Genomic DNA, 22,437 nt, shown 5'->3' with positions numbered 1-22,437 from the left:
ATTATTAGAACCAGTTTAGGGGTTCTCGGGGGCTCTAATCGAGAAGGATTGTATTTTTGTTGGTCATTTTGTTGGTACTCAGATTCTTGTCACAATGCAGCAGATGTCCATAACCAGTGATTTTTTTTTTTTGTTAGCAGTTTTAGTCAACACATGATAATGTAAGGAGAATTTGGAAAACTGATCATAAATAATGAGGGAGCCTTACATACAAACATACAAAACATGTGTGGCAGGAGGAGGAAGGGAGAGGAAACAAGTGGCTGAGGAAGCCATTGAGTCCTCAGAGAGATGCTGAGTGAGAGGCTTTGCTCCTCCCTCTTCTAGGACAGGCTTAAGATGACTGGGCATCTACCAGCAGTAACCAAGCTAAGTCAGTAATTGTGCATTTTAAAGTATACAGGGCAAGAGAACATGTTTTTCTGAAAAATAATCTATTTTATCTCAGGCTTTCATTATTAAACCAGATTTTTTTTTTTTTTCCTCCTGGTGTCCAAGACATGTGGAAGTTCCTGGGCCAGGGATTGAACCTGTGCCACAGCAGTGACCTGTGCCACAGCAGTGACAACATGGATTCTTAACCTGCTGAGCCACCAAGGAACTCCCAAAGCCTGATTTTTTAAGCAGTAATTTCATTGGTGTGTAATTACCCAGGTTATTGTAATAATTTAATTTCCAGAAGTAACTGAGCAAGGAATAATGCAGTAATAGCTACCATTTACAAAGTAGCCATTATGTACAAGACATACCACAAACATTTTTCTAGACCTGCCATCACAGTTCAGGGCAGTTTTTATGTGCTCCTAATCATCAGAAAACTAAATTTCAAAAGTTTCAGCAATGTGCCTAAATGTCACATAGCCAGAAAGGTTCAAGTTTAGATTCAACCTCAGTTCTATTTGCTTCAAAGCTCATCCTTTTCTCCCTTCAATATTGTGTCTCTCTTTGTGACATTGGACAGCTGCATAGCTCTGGATCTCTTGAGTTTTTTTTGTTTTTTGTTTTTTCTTTTTAGGACCACACCCACAACATAAGGAAGTTCCCAGGCTAGCGGTCAAATCAGTTGGAACTGCAGTGCCGGCTTATGCCACAACCACAGCAACTAGGGATCCAAGCTGCATCTTTGACCTACACTGCAGCTCTTGGCAATGCCAGTTCCCTAACCCACTGAACGAGGCCAGGGACCAAACAAACCTGCATCCACATGGATACTAGTTGCATTCGTTACTGCCGAGTCACAGTGGGAACTCCTTGTTGAGCTTTTGATTACACATAGGTGTGGTTTTTTTCAATACACTCATTTTACCTTCCCAGGGAAGTTTAGAATTCTTTGAATTTTGAAGGGCCTAGAACCAGATATCTCTAGCACTTTAAAACAAATGCCATTAATCTTCTGAATTTTGATCATAGAACTAAAATGCTTCTGAGTATGCTTTAGAAAAGAAACTCGAAGGAACTAACTTTGACTTGAAAAGAAAAGGCAAGAAGGTAGTAAAAATAGATTTGAAAAAAGAGACTCAGAGAAGAGCATCACTATATCAAGAGATTCCCGAGACAACTTTGGAGTTTGTTGGAAGGGGTAAGCAGTCTGTTTTTCAATTATGATTGTCATTTCTACTAGAGTGGGAGCTTTTGGAGGATAGAGACATACCTTTTTCATCTCTGACTACCCAAGGCCTGGCAGAGTGACTCAAACAGCTTTGAATGAATATATCAAGCATTTAATCAATGCTTCTTATGTGATTCCTTCAAAGGTTGGTTGTCTTGGAGTTCCCGTTGTGGCTCAGTGGGTTAAGGACCCAGCATTGTCTCCATGAGGATGTAGGTTCAATCTCTAGCCTCGCTCAGTGGGTTAAGGATCTGGCATTGTATCTGAAGTGGATAAGCAATGGGATCCTGCTGTATAGCACTGGGAACTATATCTAGTCACTTATGATGGAGCATGATAATGTGAGACAAAAAAATGTATTCATGTATGTATGTATGACTGGGTCACCTTGCCGTATAGTTGAAAATTGACAGAACCCTAACCCTAACCCTAACCCTAACCCTAACCCTAACCCTAATCTTAGGTGCAGCATAGGTTGGAGATGGGGCTTGCATCCAGTGTGACTGTGGCTGTGGTGTAGCTCTGATTCAACCCCTGGGCCCAGGAACTTCCATATGCTGTAGGTACAGCTATAAAAATAAAGAAAAAAAAAAAAAGGTCAGTTGTCTTAAAGAATAGAGGGATACAAAACTTTGTTTCCTCTTTGCATGAAATAAAATGGATTTTGGCTGCTAGAGTCTGTGACCTTGTCAATTATGGGCAAGACCCTCAAGTGTATCTAGAGTGACCGAAGATTTCAGATTCAGTATGTGTAATTCTAATACCTAACCTGTCTTCAGTCACAAGCACTCAGATGACACATTCCCCTCCCTGAGGTGTGTCTGTGTATGTGCAGTTTTCTCACATACACAGACACACCTCAATTTCTATTAAAACATCATAGGTGGGATGGTTCCCTTTTCTCTGCAGTGTTCCCCTACTCAGCAAAGTGGCATAAAGCTCTAAGGAAGATCTCTTAACTACATGTCAGTCATTGTCTTCAAGGAGAATAAAACACATTTCCTGAACACATATGTTGTACATTCGAGATAAGGTTTTTTTCCCATATGTTTATTTCTATTTATTTATTTTTAAATGTGTCTCTTTTATAATGATTTTTATTTTTTCCATTATGGCTGGTTTATAGTGTTCTGTCAATTTTCAACTGTAGGGTGAGGTGACCCAGTCACACATACATGTATACATTTTTTTGTCTCACATTATCATGCTCCATCGTAAGTGACTAGATATAGTTCCCAGTGCTATACAGCAGGATCCCATTGCTTATCCACTTCAGATACAATAGTTTGCATCTATTAACCCCAGACTCCCAATCCATCCCACTCCCCCCTCTTAGCAACCACAAGTCTGTTCTCCAAGTCCATGATTTTCTTTTCTGTGGAAAGGTTCATTTGTGCCGAATATTATATTCCAGATATAAGTGATATCATCTGGTATTTGTCTTTCTCTTTCTGACTTACTTCACTCAGTATGAGAGTCTCTAGTTCCATCCATGTTGCTGCAAATGGCATTATTTTGTTCCTTTTCATGGCTGAGTAGTATTCCATTGTGTATATATACCACGTCTTCCTAATCCATTCATCTGTTGATGGACATTTGAGTTGCTTTCATTTTCTTGGCTATTGTGGATAGTACTGTAATGAACATGTGGGTGCATGTGTCTTTTTCAAGGCAAGTTTTGTCTGGATATATGCCCAAGAATGGGATTGCTGGGTCATATGGTAGTTCTATGTGTATTTTTCTAAGGTACCTCCATACTGTTCTCCATAGTGGAGGAGGGTTCCCTCTTCTCCATACCCTCTCCAGCATTTGTTATTTGTGGACTTATTAGTGATGGCCATTCTGTCTGGTGTGAGGTGGTATCTCATGGTAGTTTTGATTTGCATTTCTCTAATAATCAGTTGAGCATTTTTTCATGTGCTTTTTGGCCATTTGTATATCTTCTTTGGAGAAATGTCTATTCAGGTCTTTTGCCCATTTTTTAAGTGGGTTGTTGGCTTTTTTGCTCTTGAGTTGTATAGGTTGTTTGTATATTTTCGAGATTAACCCTTCTCTGTTGCATCATTTGAAACTATTTTTTCCCATTCTGTAAGTTGTATTTTTGTTTTTTTGGTGGTTTCCTTTGCTATGCAAAAGCTTGTCAGTTTGATTAGGTCCCATTGGTTTATTTTTGCTTTTATTTCTGTTGCTTTGGAAGACTGACCTGAGAAAACATTTGTGAGCTTGATGTCACAAAATGTTATGTCTATGTTCTCTTCTAGAAGTTTGATGGTGTCTTATCTTACATTTAAGTCTTCAAGCCATTTTGAGTTTATTTTTGTGCATGGTGTGAGGGTGTGTTCCAGTTTTATTGATTTACATGCAGCTATACAGTTTTCCCAGCACCATTTCCTGAAAAGACTGTCTTTTTCCCATTTTATGTTCTTGCCTCCTTTGTCAAAGATTAATTGACTATAGGTGTCTGGGTTTATTTCTGGGTTCTCTATTCATCCCATTGGTCTGTCTGTCTGTCTTGGTACCAATACCACACTGTCTTGATGACTGTGGCTTTTAATATTGCCTGAAGTCTGGGAGAGCTATGCCTCCTGCTTGGTTTTTGTTCCTCAGAATGGCTTTGGCAATTCTGGGTCTTTTTTGGTTCCATATAAATTTTTGGATGGTTTATTCTAGTTCTGTGAAAAATGTCATGGGTAATTTGGTAGGGATTGCATTGAATCTGTAGATTGCTTTGGGTAGTATGGCCATTTTTGCAATACTAATTTTTCAAACCCTTTCCATTTCTTTACATCTTCCTTAATTTCCTTGATTAATGTTTTATAGTTCTCAGCATATAAATCTTTCATCTCCTTGGTCAGGTTTATTCCCAGGTATTTGATTTTTGGGGGGTGCAATTTTAAAAAGGTATTGTATTTTTGTATTTTTTTTTCTAATATTTCACTCTTAGTATACAGGGATGTGACCGATTTCTGAATGTTAATCTTATATCCTGCTACTTTGCTGAATTTGTTGATCAGTTCAAGTAGTTCTTGGGTTGAGTCTTTAGGGTTTTTTATATATGGTATCATGTCATCTGCATACAGTGATGATTTTACCTCTTCTCTTCCAATTTGGATATCTTTTATTTCTTTTGTTTGCCTTTTCAAAGAATCAGCTCTTGGTTTTACTGATTTTTTTTGAATCTCTATTTTATAGATTTCCTCTCTGATCTTTATGATTTTCCTCCTTCTGCTGACTTTAGGTTTTGTTTGTTCTTCTTTTTCTAATTCTTTTAGGTGGTGGGTTAAGTTGTCAGTTTGAGATCTTTCTTCTTTTTTGAGGAAGGCCTGTATTGCTATGAATTTCTCTCTGAGCACTGCTTTTATGGCGCCCCATAGATTTTGAGTGGTTGTGTCTTCATTATCATTTATCCCAAGGAATTTTTAATTTCCTTCTTGATTTCCTCATTGACCCATTGGTTTTTTAGTAGCATGTTGTTTAGTCTCCATGTAGTAGGTTTTTTCTCGTTTCTTTTCCTGTGGTTGATTTCTAGTTTCGTGCCATTGTGGTCAGAGGAAATACTTGAAATAATTTCTATACTCTTAAATTTGTTGAGGTTATCTTTGTGCCCATTATGTGATTGACCCTTGAGAGTGTACCACGTGCACTTGAGAAGAAAGTGTATTCTGATTTTTTTGGATGTAATGTCCTGAAAATGTCGATTAAGTCTAACTTTTCTATTGTTTCCTTTAGGGTCTCTGTTGCTTTATTGGTTTTCTGTCTAGAGGATCTGTCCATTGATGTGAGTGGGGTGTTAAAGTCTCCTACTATGATTGTATTCCCATCGATTTCTCCTTTTATGTCTGTTAGTATTTGTTGTAGGTGTCTGGGTGCTCCTATATTATGGGCATATATATTGATGGTTGTAATATCCTCTTCTTGACTGGATCCTTTAACCATTAAATAGTGTCCTTCTTTGTCTTTCTTTATGGCCTTCATTTTAAAGTCGATTTTGTCTGATATGAGTATCGCAACTCCTGCTTTCCTGTCTTGTCCATGGGCATGAACTATCTTTTCCCATCCCCTCACTTTCAATCTCTATGTGTCTTTTGCCCTAAGGTGAGTCTCTTTTAGACTACAGATTGAAGGTTTTTGCTTTTTTATCCGATCTGCCACTCTGAGTCCTTTGATTGGAGCATTCAGTCCATTGACATTTAAGGTAATTGTTGATATGTTTTTATGGCCATTTTAAACCTTGTTTTCCAGTTGATTCTATGCTTCTCCTTTCTGTTTTTGGTTGAATGATTTCCATTTATTTTATGATTTGGTACTTTTCTTTTTAGTTTTTGTGAATGTAATGTTTGGTTTGATTTGTGGTTGCCCTGTTTTTTTAGTATGTGAACCACTTCCTATATCTGCTTGCTTTAGCCTGATAGTCATATAGGCTTAAACACATTATTAAAATAAAAGAAAGAGTCTATATTTTCTTACTTTCCTTTCCCACATTCTATGATTTTGAAGTCTTTTTTTTTTAACATCTTCATGTTTGTCCATTTGCTCTTCCTTGTGTTTATGATCTCTTTTACAGTAGTTCCCCCCCCCCCTTTAGATCTGTATGCTGGCTTATTTAAGTGATTGCTTTTCAATTATTTAAGTGACCTGCTTTTCAAAGGTCCAGGGCCTCTCCTATTTCCAGGAGCTGGCCTCCATCCTATTTTTTCTTACTTTTTTTTAATTTAGAGTAGTCCTTTTAGTATTTCTTTTAGAATGGGTTTAGTATTGCTGTACCCTTTTAACTTTTGTTTGTTCAAGAAATTCTTTATTTCCTCTTCTATTTTAAATGATATTCTTGCTGAATTCTAGGTTACAGATTTTTTCCTTTCAGAACTTTAAATATATCTTGCCACTCCCTTCTGGCCTGTAGTGTTTCTGTAGAGAAATCAGCTGATAGCTTTGGGTGGGGGGGTTCCCTTATAATTAACACTTTGCTTTTCTCTTGCTGCCTTTAGTATCCTTTCTTTATCTTTAACTTTTGCCATTTTTATTATAATATGTCTTGGTGTGGGCCTACTTGGGTTCAGCTTGTTTGGGGCCCTCTGTGATTTCTGTGTCTTATTATCAGTTTCCTTTAGATTTGGAAAGTTTTCAGACATAAGTTTTTCAAATGTATTTTCAATCCCCTTTTCTTTTTCTTCTTCTGGAATTCCTATTATGTGTAGATTGGCCCGCTTTATATTATCCCATAGATCTCTTGTATTGCTTTCGTGTTTTTTCCTTTGGTTTTCTGTCTGCTGTCCTGATTGGGTGATTTCCATTAGCCTATCTTCCAAGTCACTAATTCATTCCTCTGCATTATTTATTCTGCTGTTTAGTGCCTGTAGCTCAGTTTGTGTCTCTGTCAATGAATTTTATAATTTTTCTATGTTCCTCCTTATATTTTCTAGCTCCTTTCTAAAGGAATTTGCATTACTGTTCACATCCGCTTAATTCCTTGATATTCAGCCTTAATTCCTTCAGTATTTTCACTACCTCCCTTTTGAACTCAGTGAGATAAGTCTTTGAATGCTTTTTTTTTAGTTTGATTTTTATCTTAATTAACTAGGTAGTTAATTAATTAAGTCAGTCAAAAGTCAGGCAGAACCAGACTTTGTAAATGAATCTGCTAGAGGTACAGGTGAAGGGAGAATGCTGCAGGTGTTTGAAGAATACCTTGAAAAGCTGGCTGTTTGTACAAGCCCAGAGCCGAGATCTGCCAGAAGAAGCAGCTCACTCATGTGGATGGAGATTGGTGCCCATAATAGAATGTGTATATGAAGTCTTCCATGAATTAAAGAGTGAAGAGCAAATGAACTGAAGAACAAAAGGCAGAGGATCTCTTGATTTTTTTTTTTTTTTGGTTGCACCCACAGCATGCAGAAGTTCCCAGGTGAGGGATCAAACCCATGCCATAGTAGTGACAATTATGGATCCTTAACCCACTGAGCCACCAGGGAACTCTCAACCTGGACACAGTTTTTTTTTTTTTTTTTTTTTTAAAGCATTGGACACTGAAGCTTAATGACAGTATGGTGAAGGAATCATATACAACATTTAACTTGGGTTTTCATTCCCATTTTGGAGGAAGTGTTTTTGTTCCTCACACACACCTCCTCAGACCTCTGGCAGGGTAGGTCATTGCTTCTCCTAAAATGCATTTTGTGAAGAAGGAAATCCACCATAGATTGTTTTAGAGAAGTACACTTTCTCACTTATGTAAGTCATTGAAATATTTCACAGTGCACTCTACTTGTTCATTAACTGATGCTCTGGGCCAGTGGTTCTCAAGATTTGGTTGAAATCAGAATTGCTTAGGGAACTTGGTAAAAACACAAAGGTCCAGGGCCTCTCCTATTTCTAGGAACTGGCGGGCATCTTGTCCTTTATTAAGCCTCTGGGTGATCTCCTTATTCACTCCCATTTGAGAACCACTGCTGTAGACAAGTGGCAGGTGTGGGATTCTCTTCCTTCTCTCTGCCTTTTAGGTTCGAACATACTCTATTTCTGCACAATTTTGTCTCCTGTCTCCTAGTCCCAGGCTCTTTATTTTGGTATCACATTGATCTCTACTTCTGCTGACCCTTTTTGATCTTTCCCCATCCTGACTCTATGCACCTCCTGTCTGCTTTCTGCTACTGTGCCCTTCATAGCCCAGCTTCTTTCTGCTTGCCACACTCGTGTGTCTCCTAAGTCTCAAAGAATCTTGGGCCTGCCCCTTATAAGAAAGGTGGAGTGGGGACTCTGATCAAGCATTCAGCACATGTATTTTATGCACTTGTGGTCTGTGTAGACAAAAAATAAATTTATGACTTTCTTTTCCTTTAGAACTGTATCAGGGAGTTCTCTAGTGAATCAGAGAGTTAAGGATCTGGCATTGCAACTGCTGTGGCTTTGGTTACTGCTCTGGAACTTCTACATGCTGCAGAATGCCCCCCCCCAAAAAAAAACTATATCAAATATGGTATTAATTCAATATCTTAAATTTCTTCCTATGATAGCAATAAATTTATTTGTAACTCATTCACCAACTATTTAATAGATAATTCATTATTTGTTAATATTATCTGTCATAGCTAGGTAAATTTCGAAAAGACAGATGGGAAAATATCCAAAAAGCAGAGAGAGAGGTATATTAAAATGACTGCTCCTGGGGATCCTTTCTGTTGCCTTCTTAAAACCCAAGTGATACAGCCTTATACAGTCAATGAGTACTTACTGATTGCCCATATAATGCATGATAGACAAAGTTAACATAAAATATTAGGTAGATATAGGGGGCTTACCCTCAAGGAATCAGGGGAATCTGCTTAAATAATGCTGAGAAAAGCACCATCTAGGATTTATATTTAGGAACCGGAGTATCATCTCATGTTTGAAATATTCTTTGATCTGTAATGTATGATTATCCATCATGAGATCAAGTTTTAGATTTATTCTTTCACAGAGCTAGCCCATTCTCTTAAAGTTTCTTTAGCTGAGGTATATTGAGAATACCATCAAGAATCTGAATGCCTGGGTAAATGTCAATGGATGCAAAATAGAAGGAGCAGGAGTGAAGGAATTGTGAGCTAATAAGTAGGAAGATACTGGGCCTCTCCTCCATGAAAAATTGGCAATATCTGTTTTGTCTTAATCTCTGCTCGCAGTTTTTGAGGGTCCATATCAAGGAGGATAAAGAAATTACCCCATGGGAAGAACTTGATTCAAAAAGATTTCTTATGTTCACTACAGTGTCCTACATTTGAGTGACATTTCCAATTCGGTTACTAAAGACAAATAGATCAATTGCTATAGTAAAGTTATTTATTGTTTTTGGCTACCTAATGTTTTTAACTTTCTAACACCTGGGAACTTCCCATTTTGTGAGATAGATACTGCTTCCACTCTAAAGCTGGACATGTCAGATAATCGCCTTCCCAGTGTTGCTCATAGGTAGGGTATGGGCACCTGACCACAAAGTTCTGCCAAACACACACTTCTGCCTGGATCTGTATGGGGAGTGGTGTAGAGAAGAGAAACTGGCCATATTCCATTGTAATAAAAGTGATGTCAGGGATGGAAGTTGCACCTATTCCTAAATACAGGACGTTTCCAGGGTGTCCTGGTCCAATGGGTGGTGTCTGACAGGAATGCCATCTTCAGGGTCCATGCCACTGGGGGTAGTAGTGGTGGATCCATGATCTGGGGAATGGTTTCTGTTTAATAGACCCCCAGACTTGATTCTTTAGTTTTCTTATCTGTGAATGCCCAACATTTTAAAAATATCCCTTTTTTACATGAATTAGGGTTGGTTTTTGATGCTTGCAAATGGGAGGCTTAACCAATACTTTACAATATTTCATAGACTAATGATCAAAACTCACATCTTTGGTTTTACTGGGTAAGTTTCAGAAAAAATAGATTCTCAATTTTAAAATCTTGCAGAAAATTTTTAGTGTTACACTTCTATTTTTAGACCAAGATGATCTTTTCAAAAGGTAAAATTTCTGTTTTTATGACAAGATTGACATAGAACTTAGTTCCTCGTTCTAATTAACACACAGGAAATGGAGTAAGAGCTAGAACAGGAGACATGCAGAGTTGAACAGGTCTCCTTTTGACTTCTTGCTCTGTTAGAGACTCAAAGAGAAGCTTTAGGCTGGGGAATTAGGCTTTCAGGTTGGAGATGTAAATCCTAGGATTTAGGGGGATCTTTCTTGAACACCCAGTTACTGAGGACCTGAGAGAAAATTGTTTTCTGCGAGTCCTTGTACAAGTGACATCAGAGGATGTGGTAAGCTCGCGTAGTGGCACCCATGATGCTCATGGTCATGCACTGTGGTGTGACACTAGAAAAACATGACACAAAAGCACCTCTACAATGAGCTAAAACATCCAAGTGGGTAGCTCTTTGTAGGCTTGGTTTCATTACAGTTAAACTTGAGAGTGTTTTGAGATGTAGACAGATGATTTATTCTTTAGGTAAGCCTCCTAAAATATTATCATTGAAAATTAAGTTGTATGGAGTTCCCTGGTGATCTAGCAGGACCATAAGGACTCTGGTTGTCATTATTGTGGCTTAAGTTACTGCTGTGGCTTGAGTTCAGTCCCTGGCCTAGGAACTTCTGCATGCTACAGGCATAGCCAAAAAAAAAAAAAAAAAAAAAAGAAAAGAAAAGAAAAGAAAAAAAGAAAGTTAAATTATAACAAAGAGTTAGATGTTAACTTTCTGGAAAATACTTGGGAATTGACCATTTTTTTTTATGAACAGTAAATAACTAGACAGAGGCAGGTTTGACTTCTTCTGGGTAATGAAAAGAGACTAAATCACTTGCCTGAGGAGATGGCCACATCACCTTGGGGAGAAGAGGTCAAGGAAGGATCTGGAGTGAGGGCCAACGAAGGGGCCAACCTCCAGAGCACAGCTTTATTCCCTGGAGGGTGAGTTGTTAGGGCAACTGGTGCTTTAGTGGTCTTCAAGAAGAATGGTGGTCAGCTTTTTATTATCAGTGTTAATAATAAAAGGAAAGGTAAGTCCAATATGGTAGGATGTCCCCAAACAGTTTAGGCTTATTTAGAATAGCTTTTTAAGAGGTTAAAACAGTAGAAATCCCAGAAGCTTTACCTCTGCTTATATCTTGTCATAGGTGCATCATTTTTTTTTAAATGATTTTTTGCTTTTTTCCATTATAGCTGATTTACAGTGTTCTGTCAGTTTTCTACTGTACAGCAAGGTGACCCAGTCACAATACATGTATACATTCTTTTTTCTCACATTATCATTCTTATTTAATAATTGAAGTTTGGTAATAATATATTCATATTTGTTGAGTTTCTGTAGTATTTCAGGCAGTGGGCTGGGTACTTTTACTATGTTGTCTCATTTAGTTCTCTTAAAAACTGCATGAGGCTAGCACTATTATTCTCATACATAATTTTGTATACTTAATGTTTAGACCTTGCCTAGGAATCTGTCATCCAGGGGCCCCAGTCACACCAATAAATCATATAAATTGAAAAAACTAAGAAGCCACAAAAGTTTACATGAAAATTTCCTTCTAATTACTTTGTAACCAATAAGCAAACAGGTTTGTTACTTTTAACACTGCTGATAAACAACTCCTAGATATTTGAAGACATTCTTCCTGAATATTTTTATAGGAAATTTACTGATGACCAAAGAAGAAAAAAATCAAAGGAAACATTTTAGGGAGCATTACTTTGATTGTGTTCAGCTGTGCAAAAACAAAGTCATAACCAAATTTACCTGTTCATTCCTTTTTTTTCTTAAGCACATTGGCCCTGGACTGGGAGTGTTTACATCAGCATCATCTTCTATTTGCTTTAATGTGTCTCTACTTATTCTTATACTTGCATGTTAAACATAGTAATTTTTCCAATTTTTAAGTCAATAGTGATCAAACCTATATGCAAAGAAACCAGCCAGGGTGCTTGTTGAAAAGGTACATTTGTGAGCCCTACCCCAGAGTTTGTGATTCATTGCTTTTGGTAGAACACCTTAGTTTCCATTTTTAACAAGCAGGGCAAGTTTCTGATGCAGGTAGCTCTGAGCCTGCTTTCTGGAAAGTTCTCCCCAGGTGAGAAATAATAGTGACAATGACAGGGGTGGCATGCATGGGTCAGGTAAGGATAGGCTATTCATAAAGCACCCTGTTTATTTACTTCTAATTTTTTTTTTTTTTTTGGCTGTGCCCATGGCCTATGGAAATTCCCTGGCCGGGGATCGAATCCATGCCATAGTAAGAACCCAAGCTGCTACAGTGACAATGCCAGCTCTGAGGCACCTTGCTTATTTGAAGCCTTTTCCCTGCCTTCTGTTTCCTTCCAGTTCTCTAGTTCTACCCACCTTCAACCCAAATTCAGAGTGAACTTCCCTCCCACCACCATCAGATCTGTTTAGAACACCAAGAAGCAGTGTCTTGCTGGTTGACCGTCCAGACTCACTCTCTCAGTGAAGCTGGAAGACTTGTTTGGATATTTAACCCAGTTGTCAGAAATCTCACAAACGAATACACTTATAGTTAATGAGCTACCGTCCTGCTTTAGGCCTTTTCTTTTTTTTTTTCTTTTTTGGTCTTTTTGCCTTCTTTGGGGCCCCTCCCGTGGCATATGGAGGTTCTCAGGCTAGGGGTCCAATCAGAGCTGTAGCCACCGGCCTATGCCAGAGCCACAGCAATGTGGGATCCGAGCTGTGTCTTCGACCTACACCACAGCTCACGGCAACACCAGATCCTTAACCCACTGAGCAAGACCAGGGATCGAACCTGCAACCTCATGGTTCCTAGTCGGATTCGTTAACCACTGCGCCACGACGGGAACTCCTGCTTTAGGCCTTTTCAGCAAGTATGGGTTGCAGTGCACCAGAGAGCACAAAATCCTAAATTTGAATTGGGGTATGGTCACTGACAAATTGCACATTTTTTTTTGTCTTTTTGTCTTTTTGTCTTTTCTAAGGCTGCACCCTCGGCATATGGAGATTCCCAGGCTAGGGGTCCAATTGGAGATGTAGCCACCAGGCCTACATACACCACAGCCACAGCAATGTGGGATCTGAGCCGCATCTGCAACCTATACCACAGCTCACGGCAACGCCAGATCCTTAACCCACTGAGCAAGGCCAGGGACCAAACCCACAACCTCATGGTTCCTGGTGGGATTCTTTAAGCACTGAGCCATGATGGGAACTCCAAATAGCACAATTTTGAGCACATAGTAATTCATTCTCTTGGCGAAATGGTTTTATCATATGCAAATGGAAATTATAATCCCTATGTTGCCTGCTCAACGTTGTCATTCATTCAACAAAGATTTACTGTGCATCTGCCACGGGCCAGGTGCCGGGGGAGGGGGGATGTCACATTAAATAATACAAATTCCCTGCCCTCATGGAACTTGTAGAGGGAAAGACAGATAAGGTAGCAGATAGATAATAATGGGTAGCAGTCGAGCCCTAGGAAGAAAAATAGAGCAGGTTAATTAGAGAGTGTTTGCCATTGCCACTCAGTGGTGGGTGGTAGGTGGTGAGTGGTGGGGTGATGGGTGATGTGATGAACTACTCTAGACAGGTTGGTCAGGGAAGGCCTCTGTGACATAACAGATGTAAAAGTGAAATGTAAATGTTCAAGTAATATTAGTTCTTTCCAATACTTCCTTATTTCCTATTCACATTTTTTCCCTTCGGAGCAATTTAGCATCCTTACTATCATTCAGTGATTTAGTTTCCTGTAAGATGTAGTCCATATGAAATTAGCATTTATTAAACTTTTTAGTAATATAAAACCCATGAGGCATCACCTGTCTGCAGTCAAGAGAAACCTGTATTAGTTAAATTATCTAATACAGTATAATACAGTATAATTAATAAGTATTTATTAATTACTTATGGTATGTCAGGCAGTCTATAAGAATCACTATGAAGTAAACAAGACTGATATGGTCTGACTTGTCACAGACCTTATGTTCTAGCAGGGGTGACAGACCTTCTGCTACCAGGAAAGATGGATATTAAACAACCAATTGCAACATTGATTATGGAAACACGGTTCTACAAAAAAAACCCAAGTGATCTTTAAATAATATAACAGGAATATCTGAACTAATAGGGGGCAGCGGCAAAAAAAACCACAAAAAACAAAAAAAAAACTTCTTTGAGGAAACTAAACTTGAGCAAAGCCATAAAAGAGAGTGTGAATTAATCAGGTGCAAGGAGAGGGGAGTGGGCTGGGCAAAGGGAGGTGTTTCAGGGAGAAGGTTCCCTCTGTCTCCCTGGGCAGGAAGGAGCATGACACTCTAAGGGGCTTGAGAAAACTTACCTTTATTTTTTTTTCCATTTTTTAAAAATTACTCAAATGAATTTATCACATCTGTAGTTGTATAATGATCAGAACAATCTGATTTCACAGGATTTCCATCCCACAGCCCAGGCACATCCCTCCACCCCCCCGGGGAAAACTTACCTTTAAAAAGATTGGTCTGTGTGCAGTATGGAATGGGCTAGAAAAGGCAACTTTGTGTTGGGAGGAGAACTTGGTGTTTGGCTAGAGAGGTGGTAGAGGAGGTGGGCTTGAAAATGTTGGATCGGAGAGATTATGAAGGAGGTAAGTTGGACCAGTCTTTTTTTTTTAATTTATTTTTTATTGTTATTTTCCCTAACACACTTTTTTTTCCCCCATGGTACAGCATGGGGCCCCAGTTACACATACATGTATACATAATTTTTTCTCCCATTGTTGTGCTCCACTGTAGGTATTTAGACATAGTTCTCAGCTACACAGCAGGATCTCATTGTTAATCCATTCCAAAGGCAATAGTTTGCATCTATTAACCCCACGATCCCAATCCCTCCCACTCCCCCCGACCCTGGGCAACCACAAGTCTATTCTCCAAGTCCATAATTTTCTTTTCTGTGGAAAGGTTCATTTGTGTTGTATATTAGATACCAGATATGAGTGATATCATATGGTATTTGTCTTTCTCTTTCTGACTTACTTCACTCAGTATGAGAGTCTCTAGTTCTATCCATGTTGCTGCAAATGGCATTATTTTGTTCTTTTTTATGGCTGAGTAGTATTCCATTGTGTATATATACGACATCTTCCTAAGTTAGACTTAATTGATATTTTCAGGACATTACATCCAAAAAAATCAGAATACACTTTCTTCTCGAGTGCGCATGGAACATTTTTCAAGAATTGATCACATATTGGGGCACAAAGCTAACCTCAACAAATTTAAGAGTATAGAAATTATTTTAAGTATCTCCTCTGACCACAATGGCATGAAACTAGAAATCAACCACAGGAAAAGAAACGAGAAAAAACCTGCTACATAGAGACTAAACAACATGCTACTAAAAAACCAATGGGTTATACAGATGTGATAAATTCACTTGAGTAATTAAAAAAAAAAACCCAAAAAACCAATGGGTCAATGAGGAAATCAAAAAGGCAATTAAAAAATACCTCAAGACAAATGATAATGAAGACACAATCACACAAAATCTATCGGACACCACAAAAGCAGTGCTCAGAGGGAAGTTCATAGCAATACAGGCCTTCTTCAAAAAAGAAGGAAGATCTCGGAGTTCTTGTCGTGGCTCAGTGGTTAACGAATCTGACTAGGAACCATGAGGTTGCAGGTTCAATTCCTGGCCTTGCTCAGTGGGTTAACGATCCGGCGTTGCCGTGAGCCGTGGTGTAGTTCGCAGACGAGGCTCGGATCCCGCGTTGCTGTGGCTCTGGCGTAGGCCGGTGGCTACAGCTCTGATTGGACCCCTAGACTGGGAACCTCCATATGCCGCAGGAGTGGCCCTAGAAAAGGCAAAAAGACAAAAAAAAAAAAAGAACTCAAAGTGACAACTTAACCCACTACCTAAATGAATTAGAAAAAGAAGAACAAACAAAACCCCTAAAGTCAGCAGAAGGAAGGAAATCACTAAGATCAAAGAGGAAATCCATAAAATAGAGATTCAAAAAAACAATAGAAAAAAATCAATAAAACCAAGAGTTGATTCTTTGAAAAGGTAAATGAAACTGACAAACCTCTGGCTAGACTCACTAACAAGAGGAGAGAAAGAACCCAGATAAACAAAATAAGAAATGAAAAAGGAAAAATCACAATGGATACTGCAGAAGTACAAAAAACCATATGAGAATACTATGATCAACTGTATGCCAACAAATTTGACAACCTAGAAGAAATGGACAACTTTCTAGAGATATACAGACTGCCAAAACTGAATCAAGAAATAGATCAACTGAGCAGACTGATCACTAGAAATGAAATTGAGTATGTCATAAAAACACTCCCTACAAATAAAAGTCCAGGACCAGATGGCTTCACAGGCGAATTCTACCAAACATACAAAGAGGAACTGGTGCCCATCCTCCTTAAACTTTTTCAAAAGGTTGAAGAAGGAACATTCCAAAGACAAACTATGATGCCACCATAACCCTAATAACAAAACCAGACAAAGATACCACCAAAAAAGAAAACTATACACCAATATCTTTGATGAATATAGACGCAAAAATTCTCAACAAAATTTTAGCCAAACGAATCCAACAAAATATCAGAAAGATTGTACACCTAAACCAGTCTTATTGCCTGATTGGGTGTGGCAGGCAGAAAGGAGGTCAGTGTTGACTGTTTCCCATGTTTCTGGCTCCTCATGTACCATTAGGGAAAGAGCCTTTTCATCACAACAATTACTGACAACGTCTCATATTGTCCTGTTGCCCTTAGGCCCCAGGAATAATAACTCCTCTGGCTATGTTTTACTTGCTATGTTTTACTTACCATGGTGTCACGAAAGAGCAGGAGATTGGCAGTCAAAGAAATCCATGTTATAATACCAGGCAACTCTGCTGCTAACTACTGTTTAATTTGGGGCAAGTCTTTTAATCACTTGGTATGGACTTGGTTTTATCATTTATAAAATATTGGATTGAAATGTGTCTACAGTTCCAGTTCTACATTTTTAGGATGGTATATGTTGGTCGAATTAGGTTAAATAAATTAAAATTTATGGCAACTGTGTTTTTTTTTTTTTTTAGCACCTATTAAGTCATGGTAACCTAGTTAGTCAAACTAAAAATCTGGGCATTATCCTTGAATCCTTTCCCATAAATGCAGCACCTGACTTAGCATCCAGTCTTGTCATTTCTACCTACAGAACCTCTTGAAACCATCTATTTTTCTTTATTGCTGCTCTTACCTACTCCAAGTCACTGTTCATTTTTTTCCTGTACTACTGTGATATTATCTTAGTTTCCTTCCTTCCATTCTTGCCTTCCATATACCCCACTCTCCATGCAGTAGCCAGAAAGCTCTTTTAAAAAAGTAAATCAGATTGGAGGTCACGTTTTGGCTCAGTGGGTTAAGAACCTGACTAGTATCCATGAGAATGTGGGTTTGATCCTTAACCCACTGAGGTTAAGGATCTGGTGTTGCTGCAAGCTGCGGTGTAGGTCACAGACTTGGCTTGCATCTGCATTGTTGTGGCTATGGTGCAGGCTGGCAGTTGGAGCTCCAGTTCCACCCCTAGCCTGGGAACTTCCATATGTCTTGGGTGCAGCCCTGAAAAAAAAAAAAAAAAAAAAAAGTAAGTCAGATCATGTGACTCCAATGCCCAAAACCCTCTGTTGAGTTCCTAATCTGCTTAGAGGAAAACCCAGGAAATCTCTCTCCCATTCCCTCCTGGGCAGTGCCCTGACTGTGTCTTCTTTCTCATCACCAACACTCCTCTCTTCCCCACCAGGGCTCTGGCTACAGTCAGCCAACCTCCTTTAAGCCTTGGCAGGCTGTTCTTCTGTTTTCTTCCTTGGTTCTTTGAGTGCCTGTTTCTTATTCAGTTCTCAGCTTAGATGTTACTTCTTCAGACAGATCTCTCTTGACTGCCCAATCTAGTAGCCAGCTGGTAACTATCACGTACTTTGCCCTGTTTTAATTCTCTGAAGAGCGTTTATCACCTTCTGCTATGTGGACTGTTTATTGATTGGCTGTCTCCTCCCACTGCGATGTAAGCTCTTGAGAGGAGGAATTTTGTCTATCTCATTGTTACTGTGTCCCCTGTGCAAAAGAGTCTTTTGCATATTAGATATACAGAAAGTATTCCGTGAATAAACAAATAAATGGAAATGTATCAAGAAGTAGGATACAGTTTACACTTGTGAATTTTACAGTTTTTAAAGTTGATAATTTATTATATTCTCAGGGTTTATGAGTGGTTAAAGAATTAGTATTTCTTAATCACTTGGTTAAGAAAGGTCCTTGCCACAATCTTTGCAGGCTGTGTTTAGTTGCTGCTACATGAAATACACATCCCATTTCTTTCAGAGTAGGTTAGATCAGCCTATTAAAAGATAACTCTTAAACTAAGCCCTTGATGAAAATATTATCGGCCTTTCAGTTTTACCCGGATAAATAATCTGTGTCCCCAAACAGTGAGTATTTCTATTACTAAACATGTATATTTTTAGATTTTAAAATTAAAATAGTTGATTTACAATGTTGTGCCAATTTCTGCTGTATGGCAAAGTGACCCAGTGATACATATATACACTGTCCTTTTCTTATATTACATCATGTCTATCCCTGTTACTATATTTTTTAGCACACAGTAATTTTGGTAGGATGTCAAGTATTTGCCCAGTGTTGAATGAAATATTAAAGCAACATAATCTAAATGATGGGATACTATAAAGGATACTGACCTGGGCTCAGGAGAAATAATAATTTGTTTTGCCTTTACACTATTTATTCCGTGACCTCTGGACCCCTTTGTCCATCCGTTTCTTTATCTGTAAAGATGAAGTAATATAGCAGAAATCTCTTATTTTCAGGTGGTAGAGGAGAAAGTCAGATTCTTCAGATCTCATAGATACTCCCAGGAGATCATTGAGGAGCCTTGAAAAAAAATCTATTGGCTCAGCTGGTGAGAGTCGTTTACTGCACCACTGTTCTGAGGGTGGGCTGCTAGCATGGAATTGTGCAAGGGCATTGTAAGGTCTTGTTTTTCTTAATGTTATTTTCCCCACCAGCCTTCCAGAATGTTTGAAATGTCTACCACAAGAATAGCTCCTTTGGGTTAAGGGGTTATCTCCAGGGAGACATGTTTAAAATGAGCTCCTTGTGTAGAGAACACATGAGCACCATTTAGCACATCTGCACCAATTGGATTATTAGAGTTGAAGTTGCCTTCCAGAAGAAAGCTTGAGCAGAGGGAATGGATATATTATCTACTGCTCTTTCCTTACATGCATCCATCCCCCCCTTGAAGCAATTACAGAGATCGTCTGTGGTCAAAAACTCTGCTTGACCATTGATAGAATTTAAGAAAAGTTAACAATGCCCCTCTCTCAAGGAACTTACAGTGTAGTGGAGCTGATAAGTATGAATAAATTTACTAGAATGCTAAGGCAAAATGAAATAAACAGATAAGGTTATGAAGACAGGAGTGGCTTATGTTGACATGGAATATTGGGAACAGCTTTGAGGAGTAGATGGCATTTTATTTGAGCTTGAATTAGACTTTGGAGAGCAAGGAGGATTTCAGTAGATAGAGGTAGAATGATAGAGGGTAAGAGTAACAGAGGAGAGATCTTCCTGATCTGAGAGAACTTTATAAGAAAAGGCAGTGTGAATTTTAATGAAAATTAGACTTTGGAAATATTTGGAGAGTGAGATATTTCCTATGAATTGTTTTCAGTTGTTTTATTGAAGTATAGTTGACATACAATAAACTGCATATATGTTTGTCTATGTGTCTGTCTGTCTATCTACACCTGTGAAATAATCAGCGCAGTCAGGATAACAAACATATCCATGACCTTTAAAGTTTCCTTGTGCCTCTTGAGAATTCTTCCCTCTGGCCCCTTTCAGACAAGCACTGATCTGCTTTTGGTTACTATAGATTAATTTGCATTTTCTAGAGTTTTATATTAATGGAATTATACTGTTAACTCTTGGTTATGATTTCTTTCACTTAGTATGATTATTTTGATGTTCATTTATGTTGCCTTTATCAGTGGTTCATTCCTTTATGTTGCTGAACTGTTTTTCATTGTATGGAAATTTGATCATTTTTAGCCTATAGCTGTTACAAATAAAACTGTATGAACAATCATTCAAAAGTGTTTACACAAACATGCTATCATTTTTTCTTAGGTAAATACCTAGGGGTAGAATGGCTGGATTGCATGGTAGGTGTGTGCTTAACCTTTTAAGAAACTGCCAAACTGTTTTCCAAAGTGCATGTACCATTTTACATTCTACTAGCAATGTAGATGAGTTTTTAGTTCTTTTTAATCTTCATCAACATTTGATATGGCCAGGCTTTTTAATTTAGCTATTGTTATCAATGTGTGGTGGTACCTAACCTGTGGATTAATTGGCATTTTTCTAAAGACTAATGATATTGAGAATATTTTCATGAACATTTTGTCCATCAATTTAACATCTTTGGTGAAATGTCTGTTATAATCATTTACCCATTTATTAATTGGATTATTTTCTTAATATTGCATTTTAATAGTTCATTGGATACAAGTTCTTTTTTCGCTATGAGATTTGAAAATATTTTCTTTCAGTGTGTGGCTTGTCTTTCCATTCTCTTAACAGTTTCTTTTGAGACGCAGACATCCTTGATTTTGATTAATTCAAATTTATTAATTTTTTATGGATCATCATATTCATTTTTTACCATTTCTAAGAAATTGTTTCCTCCCCCAAGATCACAAAGATTCTAATTTGTGCTTTTTGGTGATGTTTTACATTTTTTTATCTTACATTTAGGTCTGTGATCTATTTTGAGTTCATTTTTGTATATGGTGTGAGATATGGATTGAAGTTTATTTCCTTTAATGTTTTATTTGTTGAAAATGTTACCATTTATTGTAAAGATTATCCTTTCTTCACTGAATTGCCTTTGTACTTTCTCAAAAATCAGCTTTTCGTATATGAGTAGGAATATTTAGGGTCTCTTTTCCATTTCATTGACTTTTTTGAGTATCTTTGGACAATAAATCTAGGTGTGCATTTTTATAATACATCTTTAAATCAAAAAGTTAGTTCATCAACTTTGTTCTTCTCTTTCAAGTTATTATGGCTACTCTAGGCTCTTTGCATTTTGAGAATCAATTTGCCAATTTGTACAGAAAAGCCTGCTGAGATTTTAATTGGATTTGAGTTGAATCTACATACAGATCAATTTGGGAGGGTCAATCAATATTGGAGATCAGTTTCCTAAAAATATTTAGGTAGTCTTTAATTTCTTTCAACAGTGTTTTTTTCTTTTGTCTTCATTTTACAGTTTTAGTTCATGAACTAAAGGATAAAGATATTTCCTTAAGTATATTATGTTTTTTGATACTCTTATAAATGGTATTTGAAAATTTTATTGTTTGACTGTTCATTGGCAGTATATAGAAAGTCATTTGAGTTTTGTATTTTGACCTTTCATCTTAAAACTTAGGTAACTCACTTATTAGTTCTAACAGCTACTTTTGCAGACTTCATTGTGTTTTTTTATATAGAAGATCATCATTATCTGTGAATAAAGACAGTTTTACTTCTTCCTTTTCTACCTGGATACCTTTTATTTCTTTTTCCTGCCTTACTGAAATGACTAGATTCTCCAGTGCAGTGTTGAACAGAGTAGTGAGAGAAGATATCCTTGTCTTATTCTGATCTTAGGGGAAAAGATTATCTTTCATCATTGTTATTGGCTGAACTGTGTTTTACCAAAATCCATATGTTGAAGTCCTAAACCCTGGCACTTCAGAATGGGTATTGGGCCTCAAAAGAGATACTTAAATTGAAATTGTATGGGTGGCCTCTAATCCAATATGACTACTGTATTTATTTTTTATTTTTACTTTTTGCTTTTTAGGGCTGCACCCGAGGCATATGGAAGTTGCCAGGCTAGGGGTCAAATCGGAGCTGAAGCTGCCAGCTATGCCACAGCCACAGCAACGCCAAATCCCTGACCCAGTGAACGAAGCCAGAGATTGAACCTGAATCCTCATGGATATTAGTTGGATTCGTTTCCACTGCAGCACAACAGGAACTTGTGACTAGTGTATTTAGAAGAAGAGGAGATTAGGATATGCATCCAGTACAGAGGAAAGATGGTTAAGATGGAAAGACTGCCATCTATAAGTCAAAGAGAAAGTCTTCAGAATGAAACTGATCCTGGCCATACCTGGATTTTCTCGCCTCTAACCTACTCCAGAACTGTGAGAAAATACACTTCTGTTGTTTAAGCCACACAGTCTGCAGTATTTTGTTATGGCAGCCCTAAAAAACTAATACAACCA

Source organism: Phacochoerus africanus, chromosome 7, assembly GCF_016906955.1.
Source record: "Phacochoerus africanus isolate WHEZ1 chromosome 7, ROS_Pafr_v1, whole genome shotgun sequence".
Lineage (NCBI taxonomy): Eukaryota > Metazoa > Chordata > Mammalia > Artiodactyla > Suidae > Phacochoerus > Phacochoerus africanus.
Note: the sequence above shows the minus strand (reverse complement) of the source record.